Source organism: Acinonyx jubatus, chromosome C1 (assembly GCF_027475565.1).
Source record: "Acinonyx jubatus isolate Ajub_Pintada_27869175 chromosome C1, VMU_Ajub_asm_v1.0, whole genome shotgun sequence".
Lineage (NCBI taxonomy): Eukaryota > Metazoa > Chordata > Mammalia > Carnivora > Felidae > Acinonyx > Acinonyx jubatus.
In genome coordinates this window covers 109,145,929-109,172,709 of record NC_069381.1, presented here as the reverse complement: position 1 = coordinate 109,172,709, position 26,781 = coordinate 109,145,929, and the positions used below count along the sequence as shown (strand labels likewise).

Here is a 26,781-nt window from a genome sequence, read left to right as displayed (position 1 = left end):
GGGAGCAGGGACATCTTTGCCTTGTTCCAGATCTTAGCCTTTAATTTCTCACACTATTAAAGTATGATGTTAGCCATGGGGGTTTTAGAGATGTGCCATATCAACTTGGGAGAGACCCCCTCTATGTTTGGTTTGCTGAACATTTTTATCATGAATAGATACTGAATTCTGTCAAATGCTTTTTTGCATGTATTAATATAAAGCATGATTTATTAATCTATTAATATAATATGAATTTTCTTCATATAATCATATGATGTGATAAAGTACATCATTTCATTTTTGGATGCTAAACCAGGCTTGCATACCTGAAATAAATCCCACTTGGTCATAATGTGTGTAATTCTTTTTATTTACCGTAAGATTCATTCAATTTGCTAATATTCTGTTGAGGATTTCTGCTTTTATGTTCATGAGAGATACTGATCTGTAGTTTTCCTCCTGTATGGTCTTTATGTGGTTTTGGTATTAGGGTAATGCTGGCTTCATAGGATGAATTAGGAAGTATTCCCTATTTTCTGGAAGTATTCCTTCTATTTTCTGAAAGAGACTATAGAGAATTGGTAGAATTTCTTTCTGAAATGTTTGGTAATGACATTATGCTAAGTGAAATAAGCTAGCCACAAAAAGGATATAGTATAATGTCTCTTATATGAGGTTTCTAGAGTAGTCAGATTCATAGAGACAAAGTAGATTGGTGGTTGTCACGGACTAAGGGAGGGAAGAATGGGAAGTTAGTTTTTAATGCGTACAGAGTTTCAGTTAAGGAAGTTGAAAGGGTTCTGGAAACAGATGGTTGTACAATATTGTTAATGTATTTAATGTCCCACAAGTGTGTATTTAAAAAGGTTAACTACCACTGGGAGAAAAGAATGAAGTTAAATTGTCAATTCTACACTAAGCATGTTTTAACCAAAACAAACAAACAAACAAACAAACAAAGCTAGACATGGAACCTAGCAGGTATTCAATAACTATGTAATGAACTAGTGGCTTTAATAAAGGTGTACTAAAGGATTAATTTTTAAATGCTATGAGAGGGAATACTATGGGAAGAAACAAGAATTAATGAGCACAGAAGCACAGATGTAAAACAAGTTTCAAGTGAATTCATTTATGCAGTGATAGGAGCACCTGGGTGGCTCAGTTGGTTGAACTATTGTTTTCAGCACAGGTCATGATCCCATGGTCATGCTCAGGTCACACTCTGCACCGAGTGTGGAGCCCACTTAAGATTTTCTTTTTCTTTTTCTTTCTCTTTCTCTCGTTCTTGCTCTCGCTCTCTCTTCTCTCTCAGGGCACCTGGGTGGCACAGTCGGTTAAGCAGTCAACTTTGGTTCAGGTCACGATCTCGAGGTTCATGGATTCGAGCCCTGCATCAGGCTCTGTGCTGACAGCTCAGCCCCTCCCCCACTTGTGCTCTGTCTCTCTCTCTCTCTCTCTCTCTCAAAAAATGAATAAACATTAAAAACATTTTTTAAAAAAAGATTCTCTCTCTCTCTCCCTCCGCTCCTCTCTCCAACTCATGCTCTCTCTTAATAAAAATTTTAAAAATTATGCAGTGATTAAAAAAAGGAATATACCAACTGGACAACAGGCAGAGTGAAATAGCAAAAAGAATAAAAGGCCTCTGTTCTAATGGAGACACAATTGACATATAACACCGGATTGGTTTTAGGTGCACTTAAGTTTTTAAAAGTGGTTCATGGTCAGGGTAGGTGTTAAGAGTGAGCAGCAGAGGAAGTTCATATATTGGAGCTGAATTCTGAAATTCCTGTTATGTCAACCTACACATGCTGAAGTCATGCTAAATCTATCAAATAATGCAGGAAGCCTTAACTGGGGTCTATGGATACATAAATGGGCAAAAGGAGTTCAGTGACCCCCTCACCTCACAGCTGCAGGAATTCTAATATGAATATTTACTTATTTGTCTGGGAAAAGAGTAAACAACTTTCATCAGACACCTCACGGGGTTCAAAAAAGTATAAAACTACTATTGTGGACAATGATGAGTCATCCAAGAAATGTGAATGATAAAATTTGAATTTCAGAAAGATAAATTATCCTATGCAATTTTAAAGGAGGAATAAGAGGCAAGAAAAGAATTTACTCAACTATAATAATCAAGGAAGATGTACATATCTTTTTACCAAAATCTCTCACTAAATTTTTTAGTCTTCACAAATTTTTTTTAAATCTATGGTTTTTACCTATACAAAACAAGATTCTAATGGACTGCCCTTGAGATCTACTTTAAATAATGTATTCAATGAGCTGCATAACATTTTACTATGCAAAAATTATCCCAGAAGAATGATCAAAAAGGGGCAAATTAGTGATTTGATTTTATTTTGAGAAAAACAGAAAGAGTGAGCAGAGGAGGGGCAGACAGAGTGGGGGAGAGAGAATCCCAAGCAGGCTCTGTGCTGTCAAGGGCTCTATCTGTGGGTTTGAACTCAAGAACTATGAGATCATGACCTGAGCTGAAACCAAGAGCCAGATGCTCAACCAACCAAGCCACCCAGGAGCTCCCAAATTGGTGATTTTAAATTCCCTTCAATATTCATGCTGAAGAATGACTCATCACTTACTGAAAAGCAACATCACTCAAAAAAGCAAAAATCAGGGGTGCCTGCTGGTTCAGCAGGTAGAACATGTGACTCTTGATCTCAAGGTTGTGAATTCAAGCCCCACATTAGGTGTAGAGATTACTTCAAGTAAAATCTTTATTTAAAAAAAACAGCAAAATACCAGGGCACCTGGGTGGCTCAGTTGGTTAAGCGACCGACTTCAGCTCAGGTCATGATCTCATGCTCCATGAGCTCGAGCCCCGCGTCGGGCTCTGTGCTGACAGCTCAGAGCCTGGAGCCTTCTTCAGATTCTGTGTCTCCCTCTCTCTGCCCCTCCCCCACTCATTCTCTCTCTCTCTCTCTCTCAAAACAAACATTAAAAATTAAAAAAAAAAAGCAAAATCCATAATACATGTGTTGATGTGAGAGAAACAACTATACTCAGACACTAATGGGGTACATACTTTGACCAAGCAATCCCATGTCCATGAATTCACCCCTACATAGGCAGAGCACTTTTTGCAATAACAAAGACTGGAAACCACCTATGTCTGTTAAACAGAGGACTAGTCAAAGTAAACCATGAAATATACATACAGTGCATATTACGAAAACTACAATAAAGGAGGTAATTCTATTTAGGATCTCCAAGATAAACTGTTAAGTGAAAAAAAGGGAAGTACAAACCAACATATAGAATGTTACTGTGTGTGTGAAAAGCAATAGAAAAAGGAACACATACACATCTATAGTGCATAAATTTGCTACATATACCTCACATTACTTTGGAAGATTTCACAACAAACTGATAAAGATAGCTACTGCATAGAAGAAAGAAGATAGTTGCAAGGAGACAGATCACTGCACATCCTCTTGTACTTTTCAGTTTCTTAACACATGTATATAGCACATAAATGAATGAATAAATACACAAAAATGAAATAACTTATAAAAGTAATGCTACCAACTGTAGTGTTAGTGTTATGAACATGGCCAGACACAAAACTGGAAATGTCTACTCTGGGCACAAAAGCGACATAAAAAATATAACTGGAAATGAGCATTGGGGTAGAAAATGTAGGTGAAGGGGGCCTGGGTGGCTCAGGTGGCTCAGTCGGTTGAGCGTCCAACTCTTGATTTTGACTCAGGTCATGATCTCACAGTTCATGAGTTTAAGCCCCCCCACATCAGGCTCTGCACTGGGGGTGCGGAAGCCTGCTTGGGATTCTGTCTCCCTCCTGCCCTCCCTCTCTCTCTGTGCCTCCCCAGCTCTCTCTCTCAAAATAAATAAACTTAAAAAGAGAGAGAAAATGTGGATGAAAAAGACTCTTATTAATAATACCAACTACAATTTGAGTATATGAAACATAGGGAGGCACGGGGCTACATTTGGGATGTGAGGGTGGGTGGCTATGTGTGTTTCTGTGTGTATAAAATCTACTAAGAAATATTCTCCCAAATGCAGATTTAAAGACTGAAAATCATCACATTACTAAAATAAAAATACACCAAAGTCCTCAGCAGTAACCAATTCTGAACAAAGCTATTTGTGACAACTTAAGGACCGCAAACAATGTGACCACTTAAATCCTGATGGAAGATTTTCCTATTTTAGACTCTTTTAGGTATGTAACTTGTCATTTTAGCTCTCTCCCAAAGACAATGAACCAAACAGCCCTTCCAAGGGCTCTGGGTTTTTTGTGAAGGTGGAATGAAGAACACTAAACTGGTATTCAGGTGACCTGAATTCTGCCACCGTGTGCCTACAAACAAATTTAATCTCTTCAATCCTGTTTCTTTATCTTCAAATTAAAAAGTCTAGATTTGATGACCTTCAAAAGTAAAACAATTCTATAATTTCAAGATTACACAGGGAGCAGGTAAGAATTTTCCTAAATTTCGTTCAGCTCATTTTTAATCTAGCTTAACAACTGAAGGTAAAAGCACTTAACAGAATACCCAAAATCATTCCCAAAGCAACAATCCCTAAAGACATGGTCCTGAATATTTCAAATTTGTCAACAGCAAGATAAACTGACATGCTCAAGGCTTTGAATGTTTCTTGATTTTGGACCAGTTCTCGGTTTCTAGTTCTTACCCATATTGGCCTAAAAGCCTAACAAGTTCCTCAGTATTTGGCATTTACGGTGTCTTTAATTACCCTATGACACACACTATCTCAATTTGTATTTCCCTCCAACCCAGTCTGGACCTCAAAAATATAGTGGTTATTAAGGACACAGTAAACTGAGAGTTAATCAAATATTAAAAGTGAAATTAGGGGCACCTGGGTGGCTCAGAGTGTTGAGCGTCCAACTCTTGATTTTGGCTCAGGTTATGATCTCATGATTTTTGAGTTTAAGCCCTGTGTTGGGCTCACGCTGCCAGTGCAGAGCCTGCTCAGAATTCTCTCTCCTCTCTCGCTGCCCCTTCTCCCACTCGCATGTGCACACACACACTATCTCTCTTTCCGAATAAACTTAAAAAAAATTTTTTAATAATAAAAATGAAGTTAAAAAAATTTCACTAATGGAGCACCTGGCTGGCTCAGTCAGTAGAGCATGCAACTCTTAATCTCAGGGTTGAGTTTGAGCCCCATGTTGGGGGTAGAGATTACTTAAAAATAAAAGCTTTAAGAAAATAAAAATAATAAATAAATAAATTTCACCAATGGAATATATATCCTTCCTTACCCTTTATAAAATAAAGGTTAAGTACAGTTATGTAAAACTGCTTTTATTAGAGCCAAAACTGAAGCTTATAGATTTCTAACCACAAAGTAAAGCCCTACAAGTTTCTAACCAAAAAGTCAAAGTCCTACTCATATTTACCCTATGGACAACACACATTCTTGGTGGGGTAAATCACATGCTTGACCAATTGCTAACTGCATCAAATACAGCAAATATATAATATATTCATGACTATGAGACAAAGCCTTAAGATATAATACCAAAAGCACAATCAACAGAAGAAAAAATAAATTGGACATCATCAAAATTACTTTTGTGCTTCAATAATACCATCAAGAAAGTGAAAAGACAATCCATAAAATGAGAGAAAATTTCTGCAAATCATGTATCTGATAAGGGACTTGCAGCATTTACAATATATTCAGTAATAATAAAAAACAAATAACCTAATATTTTAAATGGGCAAAGTATCTGAAAAGAGACTTCTCTAAGATATATAAATGGCCAATAAGCACATGAAAAGATGTTCACCATTATTAGTCATTAGGAAAATGCAAATCAAAGCCATGAGATAACACTGCACATCCATTAGGGTAGCTATAATCTAAAAGAAGGCAATAACACATGGTGGTGAGGATAAGGAGAAATTCTAACCCTCATATACTGCTGATAAGAATATGAAATAGTACAGTCTTTTGAGAAAACAGATTTGGAATCTCCTTAAATCCCAAATACAGAATTACCATAACAACCAGCAATTCCATTCCTAGGTATAATGCCAAGAGAACCGAAAGCATTATGTCTACACAAAAACTTGTATGCTATTATTCATGACTATTATTCATAACATTATTCACTATTTTTCGTAATAACTTGAAAGTGATAACAACCCAAACATTTTACTTACTAGATTACTGGTTAGTCAGATGGAAGAGACATACAGGGCAAGGTATGTGGGAAAAGGGTTAGAGCATCCACATCCACTGACCCACCAAGCTACCCAAATCTCTACACAATCACCAAATTGGAAGCTTTCTGAACCTCATCCTTTTGGCCTTTTATGGAGGCTTCTTTACCTAGGCATGGTTCACTAAATCACTGGCCACTGGCAACTGATCCTACCTCCAACCTCTCTCTCTGAGGTTGAGAAGGTGAGACTGAAAATCCAACCATCTAATCACTTGGTTGGTTTCCCTGGCAACCAGCCCCTATCCCACAGCTTTCCAAAAGTCAGCTCCTTAACATAAATACAGTGTGGTTCAAAGAGGTTTGTTTTGAATGTCAAGACACACATCACTCTAATCACTTAGGAAATTCCAAGAGTTTTAGGAGCTCTGTGCTAAAAACTGGACAAAGATCAAATATGTATTTCTTATATAAATCACATTATCATGGGGTGGGTGTGGGGGAAGGGGGAAGCTCTGAATTGATATGGAATGATTTCTTGAATATATTGTTAGGTGGAAAAAGAACAAGGATCACACACAGAAATGGGAAACATCAAACTTTCCAACTTTTGCACAGCAAAGAACACAATTAAGAGAGAAAAGGCAACCTACAGAATGGGAGAAAATACCCACAAATCACATGCCTGATAAGGGGTTAGTATCCAGAAGAGGTAAAGAACTCCTACAACTCAACAACAACAAAAAATCAAATAATCCAATTAAAATTGGGGCAAAGGATTTGAATAGACATTTCTCCAAAGCTGATAATACAAATTGCCAACAAGCATATGAAAAGATGCTCAACATCACTAATCATGAGAGAAATGCAAATTAAAACCACAATGAAATATCACCTCACACCTAACAGAATGGCTACTATCAAAGAAACAGAAAATAAGTGTTGATGGGGATGTGGAGAAATTGGAACCCTTTTGTACTATTAGCAGGAATATAAAATATAAAATGGTATGATCGCTATGGAAAACGGGATGGAAGTTGCTCAAAAAATGAAAAATAGGGGCGCCTGGGTGGCTCAGTCAGTTAAGCATCTGACTTCAGCTCAGGTCATGATCTCACAGTTCATGGGTCTGAGCCCCGCGTTGGGCTCTGCAATGACAGCTCAGAGCCTGGAGCCTGTTTCCGATTCTGTGTCTATCTCTGCCCCTCTCCAGCTCATGCCCTCTCTGTCTCTCAAAAATAAATAAACGTTTTAAAAAAAATTTTTTAATGAAAAATAGACTACCATATGATCCAGCAATCCCACTTCTGGGTATATATTCATAAGAATTGAGGGGCGCCTGGGTGGCTCAGTCGGTTAAGCGGCTGACTTCGGCTCAGGTCATGATTTCGCGGTCCATGAGTTCGAGCCCCGCGTCGGGCTCTGTGCTGACGGCTCAGAGCCTAGAGCCTGTTTCAGATTCTGTGTCTCCCTCTCTCTTACCCTCCCCCGTTCATGCTCTGTCTCTCTCTGTCTCAAAAATAAATAAACGTTAAAACAAAAAAAAATTTAAAAAGAATTGAAAACAGGATCATGAAGAGATATTTGGACACCTCCATGCTCACAGCAGCACTATTCACAATAACCAGAAAGTCAATGAGCCATGGATGAATGGATAAATATAATGTGGTATATACATACAATGGAATATTGTTAAGCTATAAAAAAGGAAGGAAATCTTGCCACATTCTACAACATGGATGAGCCTTGTGGACATTATGGTTAAGTGCAATAAGCCAGCCACAAAAATAATGCATGATTTCAACCATATGAGGTATCTAAAATAGTCAAACTCCTAGAAACACAAAGTAGAATAGCCACAGGCTGGAGGAGGGGGAAATGGGGAGTTGTTCCATGGGTACAGAGTTCCAGTTTTATAAGATGAAGAAAGTTCTCAGATCTGTGGCACAACAATGTGAATATACTTAACACTACTAAACTGTACGCTTAAAAATGGTTAAGATGGTAAATTTTTTCATCACAATTAAAAAAAGGTCACAAGTTTTTACAGAAAAGAAAAATAAGAATACACACATACATACATTGGGTGAGTTAGAATTGTAGTGGAGAGCCTAGAGACAGAACCAAGACTGAAGTAATTCTTTCAGTATAGTCTTAAATTGTAAACCATGTACATATTTGATATATTATAAAATTAAATCGATTGGGTGCTGGGTGGCTCAGTCGGTTAAGCATCCAACTTCAGCTCAGGTCATGATCTCACAGTTTGTGAGTTCGAGCCCCACAGCAGGCTCTCTATCAGCACAGAGCCTGCTTCAGATCATCTGTCCCCCTCTCTCTCTGCCCCTCCTCCCCTGCTAAATCTCTCCCTCCCTCTCTCTCTCTCAAAAGTAAGCAAACATTAAAAACAAAAACAAAAACAAAAAACAAGAGGGGCTCTGGGTGGCTCAATCGGTTAAGCATCCAATTTCATCTCAGGTCATGATCTCACAGTTGGTGAGTTCCAGCCCCACATCAGGCTCTGTGCTGACAGAGCCTGGAGCCTGCTTCAGAGCCTCTATCTCCCTCTCTCTCTGCCCCTCCCCTGCTCTTGTTCTCTCGCTCGCTCTCTCACTTGTTCTGTCTCAAAAATAAAAACATCAAAAAAAAAAAGAGAGAGAGAGAAAACAATATAGGGGTGCCTGGCTGGCTCAGTCAGTGGAGCATGTGACTCTTGATCTCGGGGTTGTAAGCTCGGGCCCCACATGAGGGGTAGAGATTACTTAAAAATAAAATCTTTAGGGGCGCCTGGGTGGCACAGTCGGTTGGGCGTCCGACTTCAGCCAGGTCACGATCTTGCGGTCCGTGAGTTCGAGCCCCGCGTCAGGCTCTGGGCTGATGGCTCAGAGCCTGGAGCCTGTTTCCGATTCTGTGTCTCCCTCTCTCTCTGCCCCTCCCCCGTTCATGCTCTGTCTCTCTCTGTCCCAAAAATAAATAAACGTTGAAAAAAAAATTAAAAAATAAATAAATAAATAAAATCTTTAAATGGGGTGCCTGGGTGACTCAGTCGGTTAAGCGGCCGACTTCGGCTCAGGTCATGATCTCACAGTCCGTGAGTTCGAGCCCCGCGTCGGGCTCTGTGCTGACAGCTCAGAGCCTGGAGCCTGCTTCAGATTCTGTGTCTCCTTCTCTCTCTGACCCTCCCTCGTTCATGCTCTGTCTCTCTCTGTCTCAAAAATAAATAAACATTAAAAAAAAATTTTTTTAATTAAAAAAAATAAAATCTTTAAAGGGGTGCCTGGGTGACTCAGTCAGTTAAACATCCAACTTTAGCTCATGTCATGATCTCACAGTTCCTGAGTTCTAGCCCTGCATCTGGCTCTGTGCTGTCAGTGCAGAGCCTGCTTAGGATTCTCTCTCTTCCTCTCTCTCTCTCTGACCCTCCCCTGCTCATTCTCTCTTTCCCTCCCTCTCTCTCTCTCTCTCCCTCCAAATAAATAAATTTAAAAAATTTTAAAAATCTATAAAAAATAAAAATTAAAAAAATAATCAATGCCAAAGACTTAATGCTAATTGCCTCAGGCACAATAATGGTATCGTGTTTTTAGTACTGCCTTAGATGGAGTCAGGCTTGAAATAAAAATGCTTAAAGTGTAGAAGAATGACACTATTTTTAAAAGATGCATCCTGGGGCATCTGGATGGCTCAGTTAGTGAAGCATCCAACTCTTGATCTCAGCTCAGGTAATGGTTCATGAGTTGAAGTCCCAAGTCAGGTTCTGCACTGACAGTGCTGAGCCTGCTTGGGATTCTCTCTCTCCCTCTCCCTCTCCCCCTCCCTCTCTCTGCTCTGCAATCCCCCCCTCCCCATGCACATGCATGCTCTCTCAAAATAAATAAACTTTAAAACATCTCTCAAAATAAATAAACTTTAAAAAAAAAAAAAAAAAGAGGCATCCTGAGGTGTTTAGGGGACAAATAGCATGGCATATGCAATTTAATTTCAATTGGTTGTTGAGAGGGGACGTAGATAGCTAAAGCAAAATGGTTAAGTGTTAGTAACAGGTAAATCTAAATGGAAGGTAATAGATATTCATTCTTTCAACTTTTCTGGATGTTTGCAATTTCTCATAACATAAAAAGATAAGAAAGTTACCAGAATATCCCACATCCAAAAAAGGAGAAATGGCTCTTAAAAGTATCTTCCTAAGTGGGACAGTGAATAGAGCAGGAGCCTATAACAAACTCAGCCTCAAGCACAATTTTACATTTATCATCCCACCCAAGGACCTACTCAAAATGGGTAAGGCATAGTGCCAGGTACTAAAGGACACAAAGTAACAGAAGGCAGTCACACAGACCCTAGGCTAACTGGAGAGAGGAATTATAAATAAATAAAAAGGAGAGCCTGGGTAGCTGATTGGGGTTAAGTGTCACACTTCAGTTCAGGTCATGATTTCACGGTTCATGGGTTCGAGCCCCACGTCAGGCTCTGTGCTGACAGCTCAGAGCCTGCAGCCTGCTTTGGATTCTGTGTCTCTCTACCTCTGTGCCCCTCCCCCACTCACGTTCTGTCTCTGTCTCTCTCAAAAACAAACATTTAAAATGTTTTTAATAAATAAATACATGAAAAGTTTCTGAAGACCTTATTAATGGGATGAGATTTAGCTGGATTTTGAGGAATGGATAGGTTATGAATAGTCTAGAGGAGGAAGACAGGCAAAAAGTTAAAGCCAAGGAGTAGAAATAAACCAGATCTGTGTGAAATGAATCCCAGTAGAATCATGAGAATAGTTTTTGTGGAAAATTCACTCACTTCTATAAAACAATTTTTAGAATGCCATGGTTTTATGAATACAAAAATGTAAGGCAATGAAGGATCTGCCTTCAAAGATCTCACAAAGTAGTGGAGAAGATACACAATCAAAATACATTAAACAGAGATATGTACCAAATGCTTTAATAACACAGGGAAAGGAATAGTTTACAAGACAATGAGACTGTCAAGTCTTTAATAAAGATATCTGAGTTAATCTTTAAGAACTGAAAAGTGGAAAGGAGGCAAAATAGGTGAAGGGGAAAAGGTACAAACTTCCAGTTATAAAATAAGTCATGGGGATGTAATGTACAACATGGCGACTATATTTAATAATACTATAGTGCATATACGTAGATCCTAAAAGTTATCACAAGAAAAAAAAATGTGTAACTTTCTATGGTGACAGATACTAACTAGACTTATTGAGGTGGTCATTTTGCAATAGATATAAATACTAAATCATTATGTTGTACACCTGAAACTAATATCGTGTTACATGTCAATTATACCTCAAAAAAATAAATAAATAAATAAATGAAAACACCCTACAAATGACTTAGCCAACTAAATTCAAGTAACAGAAAGAAAAATGACAAAATTTATTGAATGCTTACTACATTATCATTTTCTTTCACCTTTGAGATAACTATTATAATAATTAACACTTTCATATGTAAGGAAACTGATGTTCAGAGTTTCATTACCTGACCCAATATTTAAAAAAAAGCTAGTTAGGGGCGCCTGGGTGGCGCAGTCGGTTGAGCATCTGACTTCAGCCAGGTCACGATCTCGGGGTCCGTGAGTTCGAGCCCTGTGTCAGGCTCTGGGCTGATGGCTCAGAGCCTGGAGCCTGTTTCCGATTCTGTGTCTCCCTCTCTCTCTGCCCCTCCCCCGTTCATGCTCTGTCTCTCTCTGTCCCAAAAATAAATAAACGTTGAAAAAAAAAATTTTTTTTTAATAAATAAATAAATAATTAATTAAAAAAAGCTAGTTGGTGGTAAGCCTGGCATTCAAACCTAGGTCTTTCTGATGCCGGAAGTCAAGCCCTTTCCAACACTACCCAGCTCTGAAAATTTATAAGCATTCAAATTATGAATATACGGTACAATACAAACATTATGAAGTCAGTCAATTTTCACGAGAAAATACTACATAAAACAATCAAGGACCAGAAATAGAGAAGTGTAATTTGGGGAATATTTTCCAACATACTTAAGAGCTTCCATGTCTAGGACTAATGTAAATCTTTTGCAATGGGGACACAAATGTTACCAGCCACAGTGTGTGTTCAAGGAGGAAAGTTTTTAAACTATGTCACTGTCAAAGACAAAAGATAAAATATCTTGAAGCATTAAAACTATGGTCAGGAGACCTACTTGTCACAACACATTACACAGCAACAGAGAAACTTTCACCATTCGACAAAAAAAAAAAAAAAGAGAAGAAAAGAAAAACAGATATAACCTCTCTTACAAGCAAAAATTTCAACACAAAATCTTGGAATGTTCTGGAATCTTAAAAGAACAAATCTGCAGTGTTTAAGCAAGTTGTAAGTTTATGGTATTATGGTATTTATTAAATATTCTTTGATAATAAAGATTTCTAATCTGCAGACTACAAATAATACCACTTTATCTAAAAACAGTACTAAGACCCCTAATTTTTTGCTAAGCAACTTCAAAAGGATTACATATATATTCATAAGTGAGACTTTCACTAATATTTCTGTCAATATATCTGTTGTAGTTTGGGGTTTTTTTTAATTTTTATTTTTTAATAAAAAGCCCAACACTGGGTTTGAACTCACGACCCTGAGATCAAGAATCAGATGCTTAACCGACACACAAGCAACAGATTTGTTGTAGTTTTAAAGCTTTGCTATAACCTTACTTTCCTACTCTGAAATATGAAAGAGTTTGGAATTTGGCAATAAATAACAAGTTTTTCCCAAAGCAATGTGAAATATGGACTTATTACTTAGCAAAGAGAACTGAAAAAATACATTAAGTGGTTAGCAAAAGTATAATTAAAGCCTTAGATCAAGACAAATTTGTGATGGCAAAATCTGACCTTTAGTACTTTTCACCAAAGTATGTAAGTTAAGCCATCAACATCATAGATAAGAATTTATTTGTAACTACATCATGGTGATGTTAAGGTCAACTTTCTATCAATATTCTTACCACGAGTACAAAAAGAGAAAACTTTTCCGTAAAGTTCAATGAAACAGGCTAAAGAGTAACTGCAAACCTCTGCCAAAAAAAAAAAAAAAAAAATCGTTCCAGTTATTTTATCTTCCAAGCAAGGAGACCAATTAAAAACTGCAAAAGTATCTTATGGCGATTAAAGATAGGTGTCAAATGCAATTAAGATTAGGAAAAGAAAAAGCCACCATGAGAACAATTAACATGTTTCCTTTTAACTAACAGTCTCTAAAAGTTTTGTTTTAAATAGATCTACCATTGCATCACGTTCACAGGCAAAAATACTGCATACAGTCTATCTCCAGAGTGTACTTAAAAGTCAACTCAGTGCTCCCAAAAGGTATTTCTTTTAACACCGGCTTTTTTTGTTCATACTCTAATGTCTTCCAAAGTTCCAGTTAAGATAATGTCATCTGTGCAGAAATTACTTAAAAACATTCTTGACAAGTTTTCTACAAATAACAAGTACTTTTCTGATCTGATTTAAACAGATCCAATCACGGAATTCCCTGTCGACCCACCTTCCTCTTACAACGGAAGGGTCACTAACCACAAGGGTTACAAGAGAGTATTAGTATTTCTCTAAAAGAAAAAAAAAAAAAGCTAAAATCCTAAATACGTAGTTGTCAGGAAGCAACTTAAAACCGAAGATAAAGAGGGAGTTACTGTAGGCACACTTGCAACTAGCATGATCGAAAGCAAGCAAAATAGGAATGTAACTATTCCAAAGGAGAAGGGTTTTTGACCGTCAAGCTGTGGACCTATTACAAACACCAATTTCAAGACACGATAATATCGAGGCTAAACCTGCTGCTGTTTCACAGGCTTCCCATTAACTTCCCGCGACCCTTGAACCAAAAGCCGCACTCCATTCAACTCTCGGCTCAGCCCCTTCCACTCCCGCCCCAAATCTACGTTTAACGCGCTTCCCTTCTCCAAACTTCACGTCTTATCCGTGGCCTACCCTACCTACGTCTTCTCGTCGCCAGTCAGGGGTCTTACTTCCACCATGCCCTCCTTTTCTGGTCTACCTCAAGCCTCCAGCTCCCTCCCCTAAAGTCGACCCAGCCTCAAAGGGCCCTCCCGACGACGATGCTCCCAGTTCTCCCAACCTGTCCCCAGGCGCCCCTCTAGGCCCCCAAAGCACGCAACGGCCGAGCTTGAAAATGGCGGAAAGTGCCATCGTCTGCAGCAAGCGAGCAGTCCCGTGCCGCCGCCGCACTCACCCTCCGACGCTGAGCAAAGCTCCTAATGAATGGCGAGCGAAGAGTTCGTCTCCACCGCCGGGAAGGTCTCTCGCATCTAGCCTCTTCCCTCCTCCCCTCTCAATCCCTCTCCTCCAAAAGAGCAGCCGCCATCTTCCCCTACGAGCCACCGAGCGCACGCCCTGGCGTCACCACGCACCGTCGGACGTTATACGTCACTCGCGCCTGGGGCGCCTAGCTCGGTCGGCCTCCATCTGCGCAGGTGCGTAGGTGAGGGGTGGGACCTGGCCGAATCCCCTTGCGGCTTGCCTGAGGGCTTCCTTTGTTCCCGCTGAGCGGAAGTCAGCGCTGCCAACGGAGGCGCGGCGAAGGTGTTAAGCGGTGCTGGCTTTCTTTGCGCTGTGAGCTAAACTTAATGCCCTCAAGAACACCCAGTTTTTCAGGGTTTGAATAAGAAATTTGTTCGGGGGCGGAGTGGCAGTTCCAGTGTGGGGCCTAGAGTGAAACTGTGGGCAAGGCACTTGGCCATGCTAAGTCTATTTACCCGTGAAATTGGAGTTCCTGCCTGCTAGTATTTTGAGCATTTAAATGAAAGCACTTAGCTTAGTCAAGCGTGCAGCTGGACCCAGTGCAAGTCGGGCCTCTTAGTGTGACTCCCTTCATGAGAGTCAGACCAAGTTATAAAAGCTGAACCATGTGGTACGACCACTTTGAAAAACATTTAACAGTGTCTGTTGGAGCTAAGTTTATACTCACTCGGCGTGCGACCCAGCAATTGGAATGAGGGCATACATCTAATAGAGGCTTGTACAGAAGTGTGCATAGCAGCTTTGATCAGAATAATCGATCCATCCAATGTCCATCAGTGCTGCTGCATGTAAATGAACCGTAGTGTGGTTATAGAGTGAACTACATGAAATAAGTACTGATAAACACAACTTGGATGAATGTCACAGATGCCGTTAAATCAGGGGCAAAAGAGGACAGGGATGATTCCATTTATATGAGGTTCACAATACAAATTCCAAACAAATAGTCTTCTAACTTTTGGGAAATAATACGACAATGTGAATAAAAAATTTTTTAAATATTGGGCAACTGGCTGGCTCAGTTGTTAAAGCATACAATTCAATCTCAGGGTCGTGAGTTAGAGCCCCATACTGGACAGAGACATTACTTAAAAAAATAAAGGGGCATCTGGATGGCTCAGTTAAGCATCCAACTCTTGATTTTGGCTCAGGTCATGATTTCATGGTTCATTAGTTCAGGCTCCACATCAGGCTCCATGCTGACAATGTGGATCTCTGGCTTGGGACTCTCTCTCTCCCTCTTTCTCTCTTTCTCTCTCCCCCTCCCTCCCTCCTTCAAAGTAAGTAAATAAATAAAAATAAATAAATATGGGGCACCTGGGTGGCTCAGTCAGTTAGGCATCCAGCTTCAGCTCAGGTCATGATCTCGCAGTTTGTGAGTTTGAGCCTCATATCAGGCTCTGTGCTGACAGCTCAGAGCCTGGAGCCTGCTTCAGATTCTGTGTCTGCCTCTCTCTCTGCCCCTCCTTTGCTCGCTCTCTCTCTCAAAAATAAATAAACATTTAAAAATTTTAATAAATAAATAACAAGGTTTCAAAATGAAAGACTTTTATAGAAAGATGGGATTGGGAACAAGGAAATTAGACAAAAAAGTGGATTAGTTATGGCAAAGTCACTTTGCTTTAGAGGATGGCAAAGGTCTATCAGGCAAATTACCTAACTAGTGCTGATAGATGATTCCTGAATGACTGCTTGAAGATCCCACTTCTGGGGGTGAACCGAAACTATACTTACATCTTGTTTTGGTGATGTGGGGCTAAATTTAAGTGACTCCGTTTTATGGTGGTCTTGTTTTTTAACACTAGGATATATGAGGGTGTATATCCCCTTAGAGGATACGGTAGAGGTGGAAATGAGAGGAGCAGGGATGATGGCTGGTGTGAAGGAATTCATAATTCAGTCAATAAACCACTATTTAAGCCATAAACAGTACTGCCCTGCATTTCCTCTAACTTCCAAGCACAGAATGAACCAGATCTCAAAGAGTTCCTTGCAGTACAAGAGACAGACAATTCCAGTGCCATGTCGTTAGTGTAGGATAGGATAGCAGGAACACTGAAGGACAGTCCAGTCAGGATGGAATGCAGGATTCTCAGAAGCTGAAGTTGGATAATGGAGTCAGGAGAGTGACCTTAAGGCATCCACCCTTACGTAGAATTCTAAAGGTAGAAAAGAAAATTGACAAGCAAGTGGTCCGTTCCTAGCTATTACAGCTCCAAGTGGTAGGGAAGGCATTCAAGCATATTAAAGTATCCTGATCCTTGAAGAGTCTTAAGATGCGCTGCATTAGAGGATCAATCTAATTATAAGTAAAAGCTATTCATACCTCTAATCTTGTGAGTCATGCCAGGAAAATGGTTTTGTTTTAATATTTTATTTTTAAGCAATTTCTACATCCAACATGTGGCCCAAACTTACAACCCTGAGATCAAGAGTCGCACATTCTACCAACTGAGCCAGCTAGGCGCCCCAGGAAATTTGTTGTTATTGTTTTTAAGTTTATTTATTTATTTATTTTGAGAGAGAGAGTGCAAGCAGAGTCACGGCAGAGAGACACAGAGAATCCCAAGCAGGCTCCACACCGTCAGTGCAAAGCCCAATGTAGGGCTTGAACTCACAAACCATGAGATTATGCCCTGAGCTGAAAGCTCAATGATGCTCAACCAACTGAGCCAGCCAGGTGCCCCATGTTTTTTAAATTGACTAGGAGATAACACCACAAGTATACAAACAGTCATATTCTATAGAATTCTATACAAGTGATCTATCTCCAAGAAAAGTTATTAAAGAATAGAGGCATCAAGGTGCATGGCTGGCTCAGTCCATAAAACAGGAGTCTTGGTCTTGGGATGGTGAATTCAAGCCCCACATGGGTCATAAAACTTACTTAAAAAAAAAATAGAGGCATGGAACTGTTACAGATTGATTTATCAATTAGAGACTTAAGAAAAAAATTCAGCTGAGCAAAATTGAAGATCTAATTGGCTTTGTTAAGCTGCTTATGAATCCTGCAGCATCCCATCCAGCAAATACAAAAGAACTTCAAGGAGCTATACAAAAGGAAGGGTTTTATAGACAGAAATGGGGTAGGATAGTTAGCAAAAGAAAAGAAAGGATTGTTTCAGATAAGATCACCTTCCCTTGGTGGAGTGAGAAATCTTATCAGGTGAAATATCTCAACTTCCTTTGAGGGATGGAGAGGGCCCCTGTCACAGTGTTGGGAAGGAAAAATTTTCCATACCCTTCAAGATTCTTCTAGCTAGTCTAAGAATAAAATTGACATGAAACAGATTAAGAGGAGGAAAAAGCCGATTTAATTACATGTGCAAGAAGGCCCAATAACAAAATTCAGACCAAACAAATTAGTAGGGCAGGCAGTTTTTGTAGTTTTTACACAGACAAAAAATCTTTGAGGAATTGACAGGACAAAGAAAATTCATGTTCGTGAGCTTCAATTAGTAAGGAATTTTATTTTTATTTAAATTTTAGCTAGTTAACTTACAGTGTAATACTGGTTTCAAGGCATAGAATTCAGTGATTCATCACTTACATACATACAACACCCAGTGCTCATTACAAGTGCCCTTCTTAGTACCCATCACCCATTTAGCCCATCCCCCATCCCCCTCCCTCCATTCACCCTCAGTTTGTTCTCTGTCGTTAAGATTCTTTTGTGGAGGTGCCTGGGTGGCTCAGCTGGTTAAGTGCAGACTTTGGCTCAGGTCATGATCTCAAGGTTTGTAAGTTCAAGCCCCAGGTTGGGCTCTGTGCTGACAGCTCAGAGCCTGGAGCCTGCTTTGGATTCTGTGTCTCCCTCTCCCTCTGCCCTTCCTCCACTTTCTCTCTCTCAAAAATAAATTTAAAAAAATTTTTTAAATATTCTTTTGTGGTTTGTTTCCCTCTCCTTTCTTTCCCCCTTCCCATATGTTCATCTGTTTTTTAAATTCCACATAAGAATGAAATCACATGGTATTAATAAGGAATTTTAAACTGAATTTGTGTTGGGGCAGTAAATTAGTATAAAGTAGCATCATTATTTATATACCCTTCTCAGGTCTAAATTCCCTATCTCTGGTAATAAGTATATATCATTACCTCCTAGTGTAGAAAGGATGCAATTCACGAGGGAAATTTCTATCCTGTTTTCTGGAGACAAAGGGGCATCAGACATCTTTTTCAGCATTCGCTGTTTCTTAAGTAACTTTTACTTAAAATAATCAGTATGCCATGGAGCACCTGGGTGTCTCAGTCAGTAGGCTTCCAACTCTTAATCTCAGCTCAGGTTATGAACTCAAAATTTATGAGTTTGAGCCCCACGTTGGGCTCCTACACTGCCAGCTTGGGGCCTGCTTGGGATTCTCTCTCTGCCCCTCCCCTGCTCTCTCTTGAAAGCACTTTCTCCCTCTCCCTCTCTCTCAAAATAAATAAATAAATGTAAAAATAAAATAATCAGTATGCCAAAGTAGCACATTTTGGGTTGGCTTAACCTTGGCCCATACAACAGATTACCTCACTGGTGCTGGCCAGAAAATCCCTGACTGACCAGGTAAGATTGCATTTCTGGAGGAAGTTGAAACAGCAATTACATTAAGTATTAAACCTCAGTTTGGCAACGTGGCCTATCATGAATAAGTGACTCCGTTTTGGACCTGTGATTTTTCTTTTTAACAAAAGACATGCTAGCTAAACGCAATGTGTGGCCCTTATTTGTATCCTGAACTGAACAAATGGACTTTAAAAAAAAAAAAAAAGTAAAAAAATTTTTGAAAAACTGGATATATCTGGACATGGATTGGGTAGATACTAGATGGCATTAAAGAACTATTCAATTTTTTACATGTAACAATGATATTTAAATCTTAAAAATCTTTTCATATTAGTTACATTCTGAATTATTTGTGTGTTAAATGATATATAAAATGATGTAATAGGGGTGTCTGGGTGGCTCAGTCAGTTAAGTGTCTGATACTTGATTTCAGCTCAGGTCATGATCTCGTGGTTAGTGGGATTGAGCCCCACATCTGGCTCTGTGCTGACCTCTCTCTCTCTCTCTCTCTGCCCCTTCCCTGTTCACACTCATGTGCACGCATGCACACACACTCACTCTCTCTCTCAAAGAAAGAAACTTAAAAAAAAAGTTTAAAATATTCCAGTCAAGGACATCAGCAGGTATGGTTAAGTAAGGACATCCAAAAAGGCACTCCTCCATAAAAGGAATAAACACATTGGCAAAAATTTCTCAAAATCAACCTGAATTTTCAGTTTTTCAGAATTTGGGAAATTAAGGGTTTGCAACGATTGGAGGAATGTTCTTTTTTTTTTTTTTTTTTTTTTTAATAGCTGAATATCCTTAAGGGGGAAAGGGAGGAAAGAGGGAGTTAGATGACACAAGTTGGCTAGGTGATAGGCGAGAGTTCATTATACGCTATTCTGTTTTTGTGTGTATTTGAAATTTTTTTTAAATAAAAGGTTGAAGAATTGCCTCGTTGATTTGGGGGGATTAATACATGCAAATGGCACAAACTTAAAGGTACAAAAAGGGAAAACAGTGAAAAGAGGATCACTCTCTCACCCTCACACACTCTCTCACCTCACGCCACGCTTACCAAAGAGAGTACCTTTCCAAAGACACATATGTGAAAATACTGTACACAAGATTATTTTTTCTACATAAGTAGGATACTATACAAACTTATATCTTGACTCTTTTAATTTCTCAGTTCACACACAGATATGTCCTTCAACTTTTAACAGCTTCATGGTTTTCTGTCATATGGTTGAACAATATTTATTTAAGTAATATCTATACCCAATGTGGGGCTCAAACTCACAACCCCAAGACCAAGAGTCACATGTTCTTCCAAATGAGCCAGCCAGGCACCTCTGAACAATCATGTAATGAGTGCTCTATTGATAGCACTTAGGTAACTTTATATATATATATATTATATATATATAAAATATATATATTATATAATATATATTATATATATTTACATATATATTTTTATATATATTTTTATATATTATGTATTCTTATATTTTTTGTTTATTTATTTAAGTAATCTCCACCACCACCACCACCCCCACCCCAGTGTGGGGACTCAAACTCAACTCTTGAGTTTCTCCCTGACTTACAAAGCGCCAGCCATTTCAGCTTGTTTTCTCTGCATCAGTACCCCTACCCCCATTCATGCCTTCGCTCTTAGCATTCTCTCTCCTGATCTGGAACTCTCCCTGCCGCCCCCCTCTCACCGATTTTTCTATCTTTGGCAGATCAAATAGCATCTTCTCAAAAAGGCCACCCCCAAGCACTATATCTAATGTAGCATTTGTTCCCAGGCTAATCTACATAGTTGGGGGTTTTTTTCTTGTCTGTCTCTCCCCACTAGCATGAAGGCTCCAGCAGAGCTGGAACCTTCCTATCTTGGTCTCCTTCTTTAATCCCAGCCTGATATGGTGGGCACATAATAAAACGTGTTAAATGAAAGACCTGATGTAAAGATTGTAAAAGCATTAGAGAGCATAAAAGCATTAAGTGCGTTAGAGTGTTTTAAAAATTCCCCAAGTGTTGTGTGAAGTTTCAGTAAGATATAGAAAACACTTAACAGTGCCTAGCCACAAACACCTGGGCTCACAGGCAGGCTGCCCTTGATCCTTCTCTATTTTTTATTTTTAATTTTTTTTAATTTACATCCAAATTAGTTAGCATATAGTGCAACAATGATTTCGGGAGTAGATTCCTTAGTGCCCCTTCCCCATTTATCCTATCCCTCCTCCCACAACCCTTCCTGTAACCCTCAGTTTGTTCTCCATATTTATGAGTGTCTTCTGTTTTGTCCTCCTCCGTTTTTATATTATTTTTGTTTCGCTTCCCTTATGTTCATCAAAGTCCTCATATGAGTGAAGTCATATGATTTTTGTCTTTCTCTGATTTCACTTCGCCTAATACCCTCCAGTTCCATCCACGTAGTTGCAAATGGCAAGATTTCATTCTCTTTGATTGCAGAGTAATACTCCATTGTATATATATACATATATATACACACATATATATATGTATGTATGTATATATATATATATATATATATATATATATGTCATCCATCGATGGACATTTGGGCTCTTTCCATACTTTGGCTACTGTTGATAGTGCTGCTATAAACATGGGGGTGCATGTGTCCCTTCGAAACAGCACACGTGTATCCCATGGATAAATGCCTAGTAGTGCAATTGCTGGGTCATAGGGTAGTCTATTTTTACTTTTTTTTTTTTTTTAATGTTTTTATTTATTTTTGAGACGCAGAGAGACAGAGCATAAGTAGGGGAGGGGCAGAGAGAGAGAGGGAGACACAGAATCTGAAACAGGCTCCAGGCTCCGAGCTGTCAGTACAGAGCCCGACACGGGGCTGGAACTCAACGGATTGTGAGATCATGACATGAGCCGAAGTTGGACGCTTAACCGACTGAGCCACCCAGGCACCCCTCTATTTTTAGTTTTTTGAGGAACCTCCATACTGTTTCCCAGAGTGGCTGCACCAGCTTGCATTCCCAGATCCTTTCTCTATTTTGAATGCAAATAAATCTGGGAGTTACAAGACCTGTGTGTGTACGTGTATGAGAGAGACAGAAAGAGGAGATTCAGCTGAGTAGTACCCCAGGGCTATACCAATTACTAAAATATCAAAATACTTTCATAAGTAACCTCTGACCACTCCCCATCTCCCCAGGACCTTACCCTGATCTGGCATTAGAGGCTTAATGTCTGACAGCACTAAGGTCAATGGCCCCTAAGTTGTTAAACATTTTGAAAACCACCCCTGCTCGTTGAAAATTAGAAACTGGCAGAAGCCAAGTTTCTGAAAAGGTGAGTTCTGATCAGATCCTAGTTAGAATCCCAGAGCTACCTCTGTGCAATCTTACATAGAGAAGCAAGCTATGATTATGATTTAAACCAGCCCATTTTTATCCACCAAGAACAGGACATACAGCTAACGGTTTTGTTTTTCCACTTTAAAGAGGCATATACGACTGACAGCCTCTTCATCTGATCCTGAAATGCAAACAGAGATGTCGAAAGCTGTGATACCAGATGCAGAGCTGCGGTTCACCCAGCTGTGAGTTTGCAGTCCACGGGAAGTTGGTGACTAGGAGGGACAACAGCAGGCTGGCACCATAAAAGGAGGCACTGAAACTGCTGAAGCCTTCTCAGGGGCCCTGATGAGGCAAGGCAGGAACTGGAATCGGGCCCCCTCACCCCTAACCACAGAATCCAGTGTTCTGCTGCTAGGTCTGCAGAAGAGCTAAGCCAACTAACCCCTGAGTAATAGAGCTCAGGAGGGGACAGTCACCTAAAATGGAAGCTCGCTGGCAGAACAGGAACAAACCAGTCTGCACTAAGATAGATGCCAACGCTGACCTTTCACCGACTTTGTCCGCCATTACAATACTAAAAATCATGCCCAGGAGTGGAGATTTCACAGGCTAATTAGACGTGCGAGGCAAGAAGCAGCATGACCTTTAAGTGGAAAAAACAAACAATCCTTGCTCCTACATGTTTAGACATTACCCTTTTCCCACCTAAGTCTCTATCAGGCTCTCTGGGAGACTTCTCCTCTGGGAGCCAGCCTAAAGACTCTCCTTTGTGTTGTCTCTCCTGTGCTGGAGCACAAGCCCCAGTAAAGGCTTGTCTGGAACTCTCCTTTGGATTCTTGTCAATTTGTGCTGTTCAGAGAGCCCAAGCCAGTTTGGTATCACGGCAGGTAGCTGAGGCCTTTGCTCCTGTCTATCCAAGTGAGTGCAGGCTTAGCAGGGGTCAGCAGGCATGAGATCCAGAGCTCCCACATCCATAAGGGGAAGGGGGGCTGAACAGTTGGCACTTCCTGTCTACTCTGAAGTAAACTGACCTGGATAAGAAGGCAAGTTCAGTTCTCAAACATCCCTTTTGGAAGTACAAATGTTTACCTCTTTTGTGTGTTTACTCAAGTATCTAGTTTTAACTTTAAGTCAAATAAAAAAAAAACAAAAAACCTTTTTTTAAAGTAGGCTCCATGCCCAACGTGGAGCTCCAACTCACAACCTGGAGATCAAGAGTCACATGCTATTCCCACTGAGCCAGCCAGGTGTCCCAAAATAAAAAAAATTTTTAAAGGTGTGTGTGTATACATGTATTTATAAAAAATATGTTTTGTGTATATGTATATACACACATATATATTCTAGCCTTATTGAGGTAACTGACATATAACATTGTATTAATCATTATATATATATAGTAAGATGATCACCACAATAAATTTACTTAACATCCATGACCTCACATAGTTACAATTTTTTTTCCAGTGGTGACAACTTTTAAGATCCACTCTTAGCAACTTTCAAACATACAATACAGTATTATTAACTGTAGTCACCATGCTGGGTATTATGTCCCCAGGACTTATTTATAACTGGAAATCTGTACCTTTTGACCACCTTCACTCATTTCACACACACACACACACACCAACTTTTGACAAACCAATCTGTTCTGTTTGAGTTTGCGTTTTTTAGATTCCACATATAAGTGAGATTATAGGATATTTGCCTTCCTCTGACGTTTCACATAGCATAATGTCCTTAAATGTCCATCAAATACAAAATACAAAATACTTGGGTTGTAAGCCATTTAGTTCCTGAAAAAAGTTCACCTGTTTAGTAGGTGAGAAATATTTCATTAACAACTGATCACAACATACCACACCATTTTTCTATCGGAATAAGAAATCAGTTGGGGTGCCTGGGTGGCTCAGTTGGTTGAGCATCCAACTTTGGTTCAGGTCATGATCTCATGAGACCTGCATTGGGCTCACTGCTGTCACCGCAGAGCCTGCTTCGGATCCCCTGCCCCCCTCTCTTTCTGCCCCTCCCTTGCTCACACTCTCTCTCAAAAAACAAGTAAAACATAAAAACAACAACAACGACACCAAAAACACCTTAGAAGGATAGAGGAAAATTATTTTATTTATTTATGTCTTAAAAAAATTTTTTTTAATGTTTATTTATTTCTGAGACAGAGACCAAGCACGAGCAGGGAGGAGCAGAGAGAGGAGACACAGAATCCGAAGAAGGCTCCAGGCTCTAAGCTGTTGCCACAGAGCCTACAGGGAAATTATTTTTAAAAAAAGAAAAGAGGGGCACCTGGGTGGCTCAGTCAGTTAAGCATCTGACTTCGGCTCAGGTCATGATCTCACACAGTTCATGGGTTTGAGCCCCACATTGGGCTCTGTGCTGAGAGCTCAGCCTGGAGCCTGCTTCAGATTCTGTATCTCCCTTTCTCTGCCCCTCCTCTTGCTCATGATCTGTCTCTGTCAAAAATAAACGTTAAAAATTTTTTTATATTTATGAGAGAGAGAGAGAGAGAGAGAGAGAGAGAGAGAGCTCCAGTGGGGGGAGGGGCAGAGAGGGAAACACAGAATTCGAAGCAGGTTCCAGGCTCTGAGCTGTCAGACAGAGCCCGTCACAGTGCTCAAACCCATGAACCACAAGATCATGACCTGAGCTGAAGTCGGATGCTTAACTGACTGAGCCACCAAGGCACCCCCCCCCAGAGTTTTTTTAATAATAAAAGAAAAAGAAATCAGCTCTTCACAGAGCTTTTTCTATATTCCAGATATTTGATATACAATTTCAAGAAATAGAATCACTAGGTCAGAGCATGAACATTTTTATGGTACTTGATCTATATTGGTGGGCTTTTGTCTATACTACCTGCCGTGAACCACCTCCACCTCCCTCCCCCCCTCCAATCATATGGTTCCTTGGGGAATATCTGTAGTTAATGAACTTAGTGACACTTGTCTTCACATGACCAAATCTACTAGCCTACAGCCTACATGCATGCTTTGTATGTCCACATTCTCCACGTTCTTTCCTATGAAAACAGATAAACCATCTCTTTTCTTATCGTACCTCTCCTCTACTTAGGCACTAGACCCAATTTCTTCTTTCCTCTATGTGGGCTTTGCTCTTGCAGTTGCCTTCCATCCCAAGTAGTAAATTTGTCAGCCCCTGGGTCATTCCTATCAACAGATAAACATGCACAAAGCATCTTCTGTCTCCGGTCCTCTCTTGATTCCCCATTTCCCCTGCCAGTTCTCTCTCCAAAGCTGTTCCCTTCACACAACCCTTCCCCACATAGCTACACACTGACCTCAGGCCCACTATCTTTTTGTTTCTTCTAAGCTCATTCCCACCTGAGGATCATTGCACTTTGTATTCATTCTGCCCTGCAGGTTCTGTCTCCAGACTTCTGTTCTCCTAGGAGGAGCCTCTGACCGACCAACCTCAAGTAGGCCCCCAAGAAGTCACTCCATTGTTACCTGTGTTCTTCATGCATTTATCACTGCTGGTAATCACTCAGTATCTCTTCTTACTACACTGCAAGCTTCCCGAAAGAAAAGATCTTGTTGGCCTTATCATCCCTGTATCCTTGGATACTGGGACAGTGTCTGAGAGAGGTAACAGGTGTTCAGCACACACTTTCCAACTAATGAAAGCCATGTGGGATGTAGCTGAGACGCAGGTGGAAAAAATAAGCAACTGAGTCTGCAAGGAGTTTTAAAGTCTTCCTAGAAAGGCTGAGCGGAGTCCTGCCAGGCTAGAAATCAACTGTCAAGTGGAGAGGAAGGGGATGGACATTCTAAACAGAGGGAGCAGCATGCTATGCTCAAGACAGGCAACCTGGTTGGTTCCTGGACCCTTGAGAAGTTCATTGTGGCTGAACTGCAGGACAGGTAGGGTGTGAAGTCATCTCACTTTGTACATGTTCACACGCATGTGATCTTGAGCATCACAGCATGCTAAACTCCTAAAGACACAAAATCCTAGAAATACTTTAATTGAACATGCCTGCCATGACCACCCAAGAAAGAGAGAGAGAGAGAGAGAGAGAGAGAGAGAGAAAGAAAAAAGAAAGAAAGAAAGAAAGAAAGAAAGAAAGAAAGAAAGAAAGAAAGAAAGAACGAACAATTGAGCTTCCAGTTTCAAGTTCAAACTGATGCTGCAGCAACTTTGGTTTGGGTCAGTGAGGTGGTATCAGGCCTGACTGGCTAGCAGCTTCCTTCAGTTTACTCTCCAGGTTAGCTCTCAGAGCTGGGAAATTAGCACAGAGACCCCCTGCATCAAGCCAGGAATTTGAAGGCTGTCCTCTCAGTGAAAGGTGGGCTCTGGCCACAGGGCCAGGAAGACAAGGACGCTTGTCACTATCCATGACATATCCATGACATATCCTGGCCCTGTCTTCCTGGCCCTGGGTTTAAAAAAGTCTCCCTGAG

The 26,781-nt window shown here is 40.1% G+C and overlaps 1 protein-coding gene and 1 long non-coding RNA gene across 14 annotated transcripts in view; one reads left to right on the top strand and one right to left on the bottom strand.

The window, feature by feature from the left end:
* Positions 1-14,581, bottom strand: part of WDR33 (WD repeat domain 33) — a 107,724-nt gene extending 93,143 nt beyond the window's left edge. For 6 of the 13 annotated variants that reach the window (XM_015062487.3, XM_027056069.2, XM_027056071.2 and 3 more), the window contains exon 1: positions 14,400-14,580. The gene's annotated coding sequence lies outside the window, so the exon portion shown is untranslated. Of the gene's footprint in view, positions 1-14,399 lie in introns of all 13 variants that reach the window. The other 7 variants (XM_053214849.1, XM_053214850.1, XM_015062490.3 and 4 more) reach the window with 2 other exon arrangements.
* A 68-nt stretch (positions 14,582-14,649) lies between these two features.
* LOC106966372 (uncharacterized) lies at positions 14,650-23,168 on the top strand. Its single transcript, XR_001428759.3, has 2 exons — positions 14,650-14,779; positions 22,487-23,168. It is a non-coding gene; the product is annotated as an uncharacterized LOC106966372 (long non-coding RNA).
* The last annotated feature ends 3,613 nt before the right edge of the window (positions 23,169-26,781 follow it).